The 11,823-nt window shown below is 40.9% G+C and overlaps 1 non-coding gene across 1 annotated transcript; it reads right to left on the bottom strand.

Moving 5' to 3' along the window:
• Positions 1-9,887: 9,887 nt before the first annotated feature.
• LOC123758117 (5S ribosomal RNA) lies at positions 9,888-10,006 on the bottom strand. The gene has a single exon (XR_006772848.1). It is a non-coding gene; the product is annotated as a 5S ribosomal RNA (ribosomal RNA).
• Between the last annotated feature and the right edge of the window lie 1,817 nt (positions 10,007-11,823).

Raw genomic sequence — 11,823 nt, forward strand, 5'->3', positions numbered from 1 at the left:
GACCTTCTTGCACAAGCTTGTCTTCATTAGGGTTGAATTTCAGTAGCCATTTATCCCATCTAATGTGAGGTTTGTATAGATCCTCCAGCATTTTGTCCTCTATCCTAGTTGCTCTAATTAAAACTAGATCGTCTGCAAACATGGATATGAACGGAGCTATGTCAGATAAGTGACTTCTTTAGGAACCGTATTAGATCCAAATACAACATTGTGGCTCGTGCTTGTCGCTGCTCTCTTCTATCTTCTCATTTAGTATGATCTTCCGTTTCCGATCCGGGAGATATTCCTCTATCAATCCACGTACTTTACCACTTAAGCTTTATTCTGGAGAGTTTGTACAAGTATCTTCAGTGATGGATTTCGTCCAGTGCCTCAGACAATACAGGAATACTCTGTCGGCCCTACTTTCATATCTTGCTGTCGCTTGGTACAGCTCTAGAATGCAGGTCAGATCCTGCATGTTCTAATGTCTATAATGAGATAGAGATAATGAATATTAACAAGGTATTAGTGAGACATATGTCTCAATGATCCTACTCAAATCACCCCTTAACTGATCAATCAAAAATGGATCTAAATTATACAAACCAATGCTAAAATTCAGAATACATGATTTTGAAATCTGTATTAAGACATTCAATAATGTTCCTATTGAATGTGATTTTACAAATCGTTATTGGAGAAGCCATCTCCCAATCAGTTTGGTGAGTATTTTCTGACAAATGAACAAACAAAGCATTAGACAATTGGCCATGTCTTAGAGTATTTGTTACGAAATTCGAAATTTCAAATCTTTAAATGTTTGCCCTACATAGAACTTGTTAGTCTTTACAAGGTATTTTATAAATGACACAATTATCACTACGAGAACTCTTTTTAACCAATAGTTTTCCATAGTATTTTCGTAATTAAACAATATATGTGTATCAAAAGTTTCAAGGCCTTGTCAATATTTTCAAACCCAGAAAAACGTTGTAAACATAACACATTCTTTGGGTGAATTTTCTCCCTGCATTTATTATTATAATATGTACGACGTGCTTTGCTACGACAAACTTAAAAAAACTGAGTGGATAACAAAGCTTGAGACCAATAGACTCAATATTCTTAAACTCTATATCTAAGAATTGTTATTCATCTAAGAACTCGTTTCTTCCTTCGTGGTCAGACACTCACATTTTTCACCACGTGTTAATTTTCGTGATTTACACAATCACACTCACACACTCACTCACACACACACACACACACACACACACACACACACACACACACACACACACACACACACACACACACACACACACACACACACACGTGAGGCGGGACCAAAGAGCCAAAGCTCAACCCTCGCAAGCACAAATAGGCGAGTACACTCTCTCATATATATATATATATATATATATATATATATATATATATATATATATATATATATATATATATATATATATATATATATACATACATACAATAAATATATGTATATATATATATATACAATATATATATACATATATGTCGTACCTAGTAGCCAGAAAGCACTTCTCAGCCTACTATGCAAGGCCCGATTTGCCTAATAAGCCAAGTTTTCATGAATTAATTGTTATTCCGACTACCTAACCTAACTTTTTCGGCTACCTAACCTAACCTATAAAGATAGGTTAGGTTAGGGTTGGTTAGGTTCAGCCATATATCTACGTTAATTTTAACTCCAATAAAAAATAATTGACATCATACATAATAAAATGGGTTGCTTTATCATTTCATAAGAAAAAAATAGAGAAAATATATTAATTCAGTAAAACTTGGCTTATTAGGCAAATCGGGCCTTGCATAGCAGGCCGAGTACGACGTTCTGGCTACTAGGTACGATATATATATATATATATATATATATATATATATATATATATATATATATATAATATATATGTATATATATATATATTATATATACATATATTAGTATATTTTGGTAGCAGTCTTTCCTGTAAACATATATTATTAAATATGACCGAAAAAGTAAGATTAATAATTCTAACACGAATTTTCTCAATCTTTCGTACATTTCTTTTCACTGTTGGTGGTAATTCAAAAACCAATTCACCAAAATTCATTTTTATTTCTAGTCTGACTCGACACTTGAGCGCGTTTCGTAAAACTTATTACATTTTCAAAGACTTTAGTTTACACATATACAACTGAATAGAACTTACACATCTCCGATTTGTTTATATCTACATTTTAGTGAGGTGGTTTTAATAGGGTATTAAATTCATCAACACAAGACAGAACACGAAAAAATGGGTATTGAATAGAAGTGATTGTAGAAAGCCTATTGGTCCATATTTCTTGATGCTTCTATATTGGAGCGGAGTCTTGAGGTGGGTAGAATATAGTTGTGCATTAATTGGCTGTTGATTGCTGGTGTTGACTTCTAAATGTGTAGTGCCTCGCAAACGTCAAGCCGCCTGCTATCGCTGTATCTATCGATGATTTCTGTGTTGTTTACTAGGATTTCTCTGGCGATGGTTTGGTTGTGGGAAGAGATTATATGTTCCTTAATGGAGCCCTGTTGCTTATGCATCGTTAAACGCCTAGAAAGAGATGTTGTTGTCTTGCCTCTATACTGGGTTTTTTGGAGCTTACAGTCCCCAAGAGGGCATTTGAAGGCATAGACGACGTTGGTCTCTTTTAAAGCGTTCTGCTTTGTGTCTGGAGAGTTTCTCATGAGTAGGCTGGCCGTTTTTCTGGTTTTATAGTAAATCGTCAGTTGTATCCTCTGATTTTTGTCTGTAGGGATAACGTTTCTATTAACAATATCTTTCAGGACCCTTTCCTCCGTTTTATGAGCTGTGGAAAAGAAGTTCCTGTAAAATAGTTTAATAGGGGGTATAGGTGTTGTGTTAGTTGTCTCTTCAGAGGTTGCATGGCGTTTCACTTTCCTTCTTATGATGTCTTCGACGAAACCATTGGAGAAGCCATTGTTGACTAGGACCTGCCTTACCCTACAGAGTTCTTCGTCGACTTGCTTCCATTCTGAGCTGTGGCTGAGAGCACGGTCGACATATGCGTTAACAACACTCCTCTTGTACCTGTCTGGGCAGTCGCTGTTGGCATTTAGGCACATTCCTATGTTCGTTTCCTTAGTGTAGACTGCAGTGTGGAAACCTCCGCTCTTTTCCGTGACTGTTACATCTAGAAAGGGTAGCTTCCCATCCTTTTCCATCTCGTAAGTGAAACGCAGCATGGAACTCTGCTCAAATGCCTCCTTCAGCTCCTGCAGATGTCTGACATCAGGTACCTGTGTAAAAATGTCAACATACCTGCAGTATATGGCCGGTTTCAAGTTCATGTCGACTAAGACTTTTTGCTCGATGGTACCCATGTAGAAGTTTGCAAACAGGACACCTAGGGGAGAACGTATGGCGACCCCATCTACTTGCTTATACATGTGCCCATCCGGGCTCAAGAAGGGTGCCTCTTTAGTACAAGCTTGGAGTAGTTTCCATAGAATATTTTCTGGTATGTCAAGAGGAGTTCATGGGGTGAGGTGGTTTTAATAGGGTATTAAGTTCATCAACACAAGACAGAACACGAAACAATGGGTATTGAATGGAAGTGATTGTAGAAAGCCTACACTCTGTCGGCTATCATCCCAATTTTCTCGTCCACAGGTACGTTGGTGAACAGTGATTCTACGTCCAACGAGGCTCTTATCCCTGTGGCCCGTGTGCCCCGCAGCAAGTCAAATTCCTTTGGAGACTTCAGGCTGAAGGCGCAAGGGACATAAGGAGTCAGCAGGCCGTTGAGTCGCTTCACCAGTCTGTACGTGGGTGTGGGTATCTGGCTAATGATTGGCCGAAGTGGGTTTCCAGGCTTGTGTGTCTTGACATTTCCATACGCATATCCAGGTTTATATTCCCCAATGATCTTTGGCAGGTGGAGTCCTGATTTCTTGGCGTTCACAGTTTCGATCAGTTTGTTGATCGAAACTGATCTTCTTTTCCACAGCTCATAAAACGGAGGAAAGGGTCCTGAAAGATATTGTTAATAGAAACGTTATCCCTACAGACAAAAATCAGAGGATACAGCTGACGATTTACTATAAAACCAGAAAAACGGCCAGCCTACTCATGAGAAACTCTCCAGACACAAAGCAGAACGCTTTAAAAGAGACCAACGTCGTCTATGTCTTCAAATGCCCTCTTGGGGACTGTAAGCTCCAAAAAACCCAGTATATAGGCAAGACAACAACATCTCTTTCTAGGCGTTTAACGATGCATAAGCAACAGGGCTCCATTAAGGAACATATAATCTCTTCCCACAACCAAACCATCGCCAGAGAAATCCTAGTAAACAACACAGAAATCATCGATAGATACAGCGATAGCAGGCGGCGTGACGTGTGCGAGGCACTACACATTAAGAAGTCAACACCAGCAATCAACAGCCAATTAATGCACAACTATATTCTACCCACCTCAAGACTCCGCTCCAATATAGAAGCATCATGAAATATGGACCAATAAGCTTTCTACAATCACTTCCATTCAATACCCATTGTTTCATGTTCTGTCTTGTGTTGATGAATTTAATACCCTATTAAAACCACCTCACCCCATCCACCTCACTAAAATGTAGATATAAACAAATCGGAGATATGTAAGTTCTATTCAGTTGTGTATGTGTAAACTAAAGTCTTTGAAAATGTAATAAGTTTTACGAAACGAGCTCAAGTGTCGCGTCAGACTAGAAATAAAAATGAGTTTTGGAGAATTGATTTTTGAATTACCATCAACAGTGAAAAGAAATGTACGAAAGATTGAGAAAATTCGTGTTAGAATTATTAATCTTACTTTTTTGGTCATATTTAATAATATATATATATATATATATATATATATATATATATATATATATTATTAAATATGACCGAAAAAGTAAGATTAATAATTCTAACACGAATTTTCTCAATCTTTCGTACATTACGCTTCACTGTTGGAGGTAAATCAAAAATCAATTCTCCAAAATTAATTTTTATTTCTAGTCTGACGCGACACGGGCGCGTTTCGTAAAACTTATTACTTTTTCAAAGACTTTAGTTCACAAATACACAACTGATTAGAACTTACGTATCTCCGATTTTATATCTACATTTGAGTGAGGTGGGAGGGGTGATGTGGCATTAACACAAGACAGAACAAGAGGGGATATTAATAGGGTAATAAAAGTATCAACACAAGACAGAACACAAACAATGGGTATTGAATAGAAGTGTTTGTAGAAAGCCTATTGGTCCATATTTCTTGATGCTTCTATATTGGAGCGGAGTCTTGAGGTGGGTAGAATATAGTTGTGCAATAATTGGCTGTTGATTGCTGGTGTTGACTTTTTGATGTGTAGTGCCTCGCAAACGTCAAGCCGCCTGCTACGTTTGCGAGGCACTACACATCAAAAAGTCAACACCAGCAATCAACAGCCAATTATTGCACAACTATATTCTACCCACCTCAAGACTCCGCTCCAATATAGAAGCATCAAGAAATATGGACCAATAGGCTTTCTACGAACACTTCTATTCAATACCCATTGTTTGTGTTCTGTCTTGTGTTGATACTTTTATTACCCTATTAATATCCCCTCTTGTTCTGTCTTGTGTTAATGCCACATCACCCCTCCCACCTCACTCAAATGTAGATATAAAATCGGAGATACGTAAGTTCTAATCAGTTGTGTATTTGTGAACTAAAGTCTTTGAAAATGTAATAAGTTTTACGAAACGCGCCCGTGTCGCGTCAGACTAGAAATAAAAATGAATTTTGGAGAATTGATTTTTGATTTACCTCCAACAGTGAAGCGTAATGTACGAAAGATTGAGAAAATTCGTGTTAGAATTATTAATCTTACTTTTTCGGTCATATTTAATAATATATGTCTACAGGAAAGACTGCTACCAAAATATACTAATATATATATATATATATATATATATATATATATATATATATATATATATATATAAGATAATATAAAATAAAATATTGTTGAATTTGACCAAAAGGGTAATATAAATAATTCTAACACGAATCTTTTCAATATTTCTTACATTTTTTCTTCACTCTTGATGGTAATTGAAAAATTAACTCTCCAAAGTTCATTTTTTTTTTTTTACATTTTTATTTATGGTTTGACACCTAGAAGCGTTTCGCAAGACTTGTCACATTTTCAAAGACCGATTTTTTATGTACTGTTTCATGCTTATATTTGTTTTTGGGTGAGGTGACAGAAAACAAATAAATGGGAAAAGACAACACAAAACAATGGGTATATATGTGGTATACATTTTTTCTGCTTGCTTCTGCGCTGGTTTGGGGTCTTGAAGTGGGTAGAATGTTATTGTGTTAATTGGCTGTTGATTGCTGGTTTTGACTTTGATGTGTAGGGCCCCGCTGATGTCGATTCGCCTGTTGTTGCACCTGTCGATAATTTGTTACTTATTAAGATTTATTTTTCTGGTGATGGTCTGGTTGTGCGAGAAGATTATATGCTCCTTGATGGAGCCCTTTTTATGCATTGTTAATCGCCTAGAAAGAGACGTTGTTGTCTTGCCTATGTACTGACATCTTTGGGGCTGACAGTGCCCAAGTGGGCATGTGAAGGCATAGATGACTTTGGTTTCTTTCAAGGCGTTCTGTTTGGTGTCTGGAGAGTTCTTGATGAGTAGGTTAGCCGTTTTCTTGTTTTTGTAGTAAATTATTAATTGTATCTGATGATTTGTCTATGGGAATAACGTTCCTATTAATAATATCTTTCACGACACTTTCCTCCGTTTTGTGAGTAGTTGAAAAGAAGTTCCTGTAAAACAGTATAATAGGAGTTACAAGTGTTGTGTTAGTTGATGCTTCAGAATTTGCATGGCGTTTCATCTTTCTTTTGATAACGTCTACAACATAACTGTTAGAGAAGCCATTGTTGACTAGGACCTGCCTTACTCTACAGAGTTTTCGTCGACCTGCTTCCAACCAGAGCTGTGAGTGAGAGCTCGGTCGACGTATGCATTGATGACACTCCTCTTGTACCTGTCTGGGTACCTGTGTTGGTATTAAGGCACATTCCTATGTTCGTTTCCTTAATGTAGACTGTAGTGTGGAAGCCACCGTTTCTCTCCATGACTGTTACATCTAGAAAGGGCCACCTTCATTCACTCTCCATCTCGTAAGTGAAACTCGACACCGAATTGTGCTTGAATGCCTCCATCAGCTGCTGCAGACGTCTGACATTAGGTATCTGCATAAAAATGTCTCCAACATACCTGCAGTATTTGGTGGGTTTAAAGTTCATGTCAACTAAGACCCTCTGCTTTATGGTACCCATGTAGAAGTTCGCAAATAGGACACCTATGGGGGAACCCATGGCGACCCCATCTACTTGCTTATACATGTCCCCATCGGGACTCAAGAAGGGTGCCTCTTTAGTGCAGGCTTGGAGTAACTTTCTCTGTATGCTCTCTGGTATGTCAAGAGGAGCACAAGCCGCATCACGATACACTGTCAATCATCATCCTGATTGTCTCGTCCACAGGCACGTTGGTAAACAGCGACTCCACATCCAAAGAGGCTCTTATTCCTGTGGCCAGTGCTCCCCGCAGTAACACATCAAATTCCTTGGGAGACTTCAGGCTAAAAGCACAAGGTACATAAGGAGGCGGCAGGCAGTCGCTTAGCCAGTCTGTATGTAGGTGTGGGTATCTGGCCGAAGTGGGTTTCCAGGCTTGTGGGTCTTGACATTCCCATACACATAACCAGGTTTGTATTCCCCAATGACCTTTGGCAGGTGGTCTGGATTTCCGGGCGTTCAGTTTCGATCAATCTATTTACCTTCGTTTTCAATTCGGCTGTAGTGTCCTTTGTTACCCTTTGGAATTTAGTTTGGTCGAGAGTATGAGGTTCATTTTTGCCAGATATTCATCTTTTCCAGATATTCATCTTTTTAAAGAATAACGTATATTGGCGACTTGTCACCTCTTCTGACGACTATCTCCTTGTTCTCATGAAGGCACTTAGCTGCCGCTTTGAGCTCGGGGGGACAGTATGGTGCTTCTGTAGTTACCTCGAATCTTTCCTCCTTCAGCAATAAGTTCCGCTTGCAAGGTGTCTTTAGTGGTAATCTTCTTTCGCGTCTCAAGGTCGAATATGTCGTCCACTAGGATCGCCAACAACACTTTCCGTGCCATCTCACTTGGTCTAGACATTACGTGACAGTTTGTACCCAGATTCAAGAGTGTGATTTGGTCCTCAGTGAGGTTGATTCCAGCAAGGTTCAAGAAGCCATCTCTGGGTCGAGGAATCGCCATAGGTCCTCCAAATAATGTTGTCCGTTTCTTGATGCTCCTGGTTTCTGTGCTGTGGCAATGTTGATCTGTAAGGATGTCGAGGTGTTGGTCGATTCAAGTACGGAGGTCTTAGTCGATGTTGGTGTTTGTCCATTGGTCTGTAGCATGAAGTAGTTGTGCTATGCTATCGTTGATCTCATTTGCTGCCTTGTGTATCTGATTTCGAATCAGATCTTGGCGATATTCAATCGTGAAGGCTTGGTTTCTTGTTGTTTTCATGCGTTTTAATATTAGTATATTTTGGTAGCAGTCGTGTAAACATTTGTTGAATGTGACCGAAAGGGAATTTCTAGTTAGAATGATTAATTCTAACTCGAATATTCTCAATATATCTTACGTTTTTCTTCACTGTCGAGGGTAATTGAAAAATTAACTTCAAAGTTCATTTTTTAAATTGTTATTTATGGTCTGACGCCTAGAATGATGGACAGTGTATCGTGATCCAGCTTGTACCCCTCTTGACATACCAGAGAGCATACTGAGAAAGTTACTCCAAGCTTGCACTAGAGGCATCCTTCTTGAGGCCCGATGGGCACATGTATAAGCAAGTAGATGGGGTTGCCATGGGTTCTCCCCTAGGTGTCCTGTTTGCGAACTTCTACATGGGCACCATAGAGCAGAGGGTCATATTTAACATGGACTTGAAATCCCACCATATACTTCAGGTATGTTGACATTTTTACGCAGGTACTTGATGTCAGACGTTTGCATCAGCTGAAGGCGGCATTAGAGCAAAATTAGGTGTTGAGTTTCACTTACGAGATGGAAAGTGATGGAAAGCTGCCCTTTCTAGATGTAACAGTAATGAAAAGGAATGGTGGCTTCCTCAATACAGTCTACACAAAGAAAACAAAAATAGGAATGTGCCTTAATACCAACAGTGACTGCCCAGAAAGGGAAAAAGTGTGTTGTCAACGCTTACGTTGACTGGGTTCTCAGTCACTGCTCTGGTTGGAAGCAAGTCGGTGAAGAACTCTGTAGGGAAAGGCAGGTCCAAGTCAACAATGGCTTCTCTAAAGGTTATGTTGAAAACGTCATACAAAAGTGACACGCCATGCGCAACCCCTGAAGTCAACTAACACAACACTTGTACCTCCTATTGAACTGTTTTACAGAAACTTCTTTTCGATGTCTCATAAAATGGAGGAGAGTGTCCTGAAAGATATTTATAGGAATGTTATCCCCGCAGACAAAAATCAGAAGATACAATTGACAATTTACTACAAAACTAGAAAACGGCCAACCTACTCATGAAAAACACTCCAAACACCAAACAGAACGTCTTGAAAGAAACCAACGTCGTCTATGCCTTCAAATGCCCACTTGGGGACTGTCAGTACCAAAGATCTCGGTATATAAAATTCATTTTTTTTTTATTCGGGAAAAATACATATAGATGATTTACAAACATAATGTTGGATTTATAGAGCTAGTACATACAATACCTAAAGCCACTAATATGTATAGTATTTCGGGCAGTAAACATTATTGCCAACAGCATTTGGTGTTCCCAGGTGGTCACCCATCCAAGTACTAACCAAAGCCAACATTGCTTAACTTAGCTGATCGGACGAGAAGCGGTGTTCCCAACGTGGTATGGCCGTTGGCCATACCACGGCATATAGGCAAGACAACATCGTCTCTCTTTAGGCGATTAACAATGCACAAACAGGGCTCCATCAAGGAAAATATTATATCCTCACACAACCAAACCATCATTAGAGAAATCTTAACAAGCAAGACATAAATTATCGACAGATACAGCAATAACAGGAGGCTCAACATCAGCGGGGCCCTACACATCAAAAGTCAAGACCAGCAATTAACAGCCAATTAACACATAATTACATTCTACCCACTTAAAGACCCCGAACCATCACATTAGCAAGAAGAGAAACGCTATGTACCCATTGATTCGTGTTCTAAATATTCTTTACCCATTGGTTTGTCCAGTCACCTCACCCAAAAACAAATATGAACATGAAACGGAGTACGTAAAATTGTCTTTGAAAATGTAGGACGTGTCTTGTGAAGTACTTCTAAGCATCAGCCCCCTCCCCGCTCAGCTCGTTGTCGCCGTGTGGGGGCTTCGTGGGCGGCTGCCGGAGTGTGATGCTCCTTAGGACAGTCCTCTGTCCTTTTCTAGCCTTGTGCTCCTGCTGCCGTCCTCTCCAATTCTGCTGGGCACCTTTTCCTTTTCCTTCTGTTTCGTTTTTCTCCCCCCTCTTCTCCTATCTGCTTGCCGTTTCCTGCCGACCTTTTGCTCGTTCTGGTTCTTCCATGGACTTCTTCTATTTTGACGCCCGGGTGCTTGAGGAGGCATACTCATGCACCCGTAGAACTGCAGTACCCGACGTCGAGAGCGAGGGGAACCTTTTATTGTCAATCCCCACTTCGTCACTGAACCCGATCTCGACGGACTGTCGGTTTCTTAAGGTGGCGTTTGTGGGGCGTATACTCACGACGCACCCCTAGGAGGCCCCGACAAGATCGGCGATAGCTTCTTGTTGGGTGTCCTGCCTCTAATTGTGGCTCCATGGTGGGTGTGGGGGCACATTCGTGAGTGAATTCTTCTTTTCGTCAAGATGATAACCCCTGTTTCGGCTGCTTCTGGCTTACCTTCTCAGGCTCGTGGGGTGGGCGACCAAGCCCCCGAGTCGGTCCGTATTGGAAGACCGGGCTCTGTAGCCTCCGCTGCATTGGGCCCCGACCTTGCTCCTCCTTTGGCCTCTCTGACTCCTTCCCCTGGCTCCCCTCCCTCCTCTGTGGTTGGGTCGAGCCCCAAGCCCCCAGTGGTGACTACCTCGTCCCCTGGCGCGGCTCCTTCTCTAGTTGTAACTACTGCGCCTTTTAACCCCTCTCTCTCTGGGGGTTCTCACCGCCGTCCTCGTCACGGCCGCCCTCGCTCGATTCCTTCCAGTTCTGCTACCTATCAAGCCTTGTTTGGTCCCGCTTCGTGGGCCAAATATTTTGATCTCCTCTCTCTTGATTCTGCGCCTCCTGACGATTTCTCCCTTCATAGACATCTCATTGATTCCGTGGATGCCTCCATTACTTTCAACCCCACTCGTCTCGGTACACGTGTCGTTGCTGCTCCTTCTCAGGATGCTGCTTCCCGCTTGGCTGCCTTATCCTGCCTTGGCGAGACCCCCGTTCGGGTCTCGAAGAACGCTCAGTGTTGGCACTATTTTGCTCCCGCCCCATGTTGCAACCGGTGTTCGGGACCTGCGCGACTGCCACGACGATATTCGACATATCCTCGCTGCCCAGGGCCATTCTATTCTCCAGGTGGACACGTTTACTCGTCCCCCTCGTGGTAGTCGCCGTCAACCCCTCCGGGTTGTGAAGATTACCTTTGATGGTAGGACCCTTCCACCCTCTGTCATTCTTGCTGGTGCCAGGTGCTCTGTCCAGGAGTACATTCC

This window comes from Procambarus clarkii, chromosome 40 (assembly GCF_040958095.1).
Source record: "Procambarus clarkii isolate CNS0578487 chromosome 40, FALCON_Pclarkii_2.0, whole genome shotgun sequence".
NCBI lineage: Eukaryota > Metazoa > Arthropoda > Malacostraca > Decapoda > Cambaridae > Procambarus > Procambarus clarkii.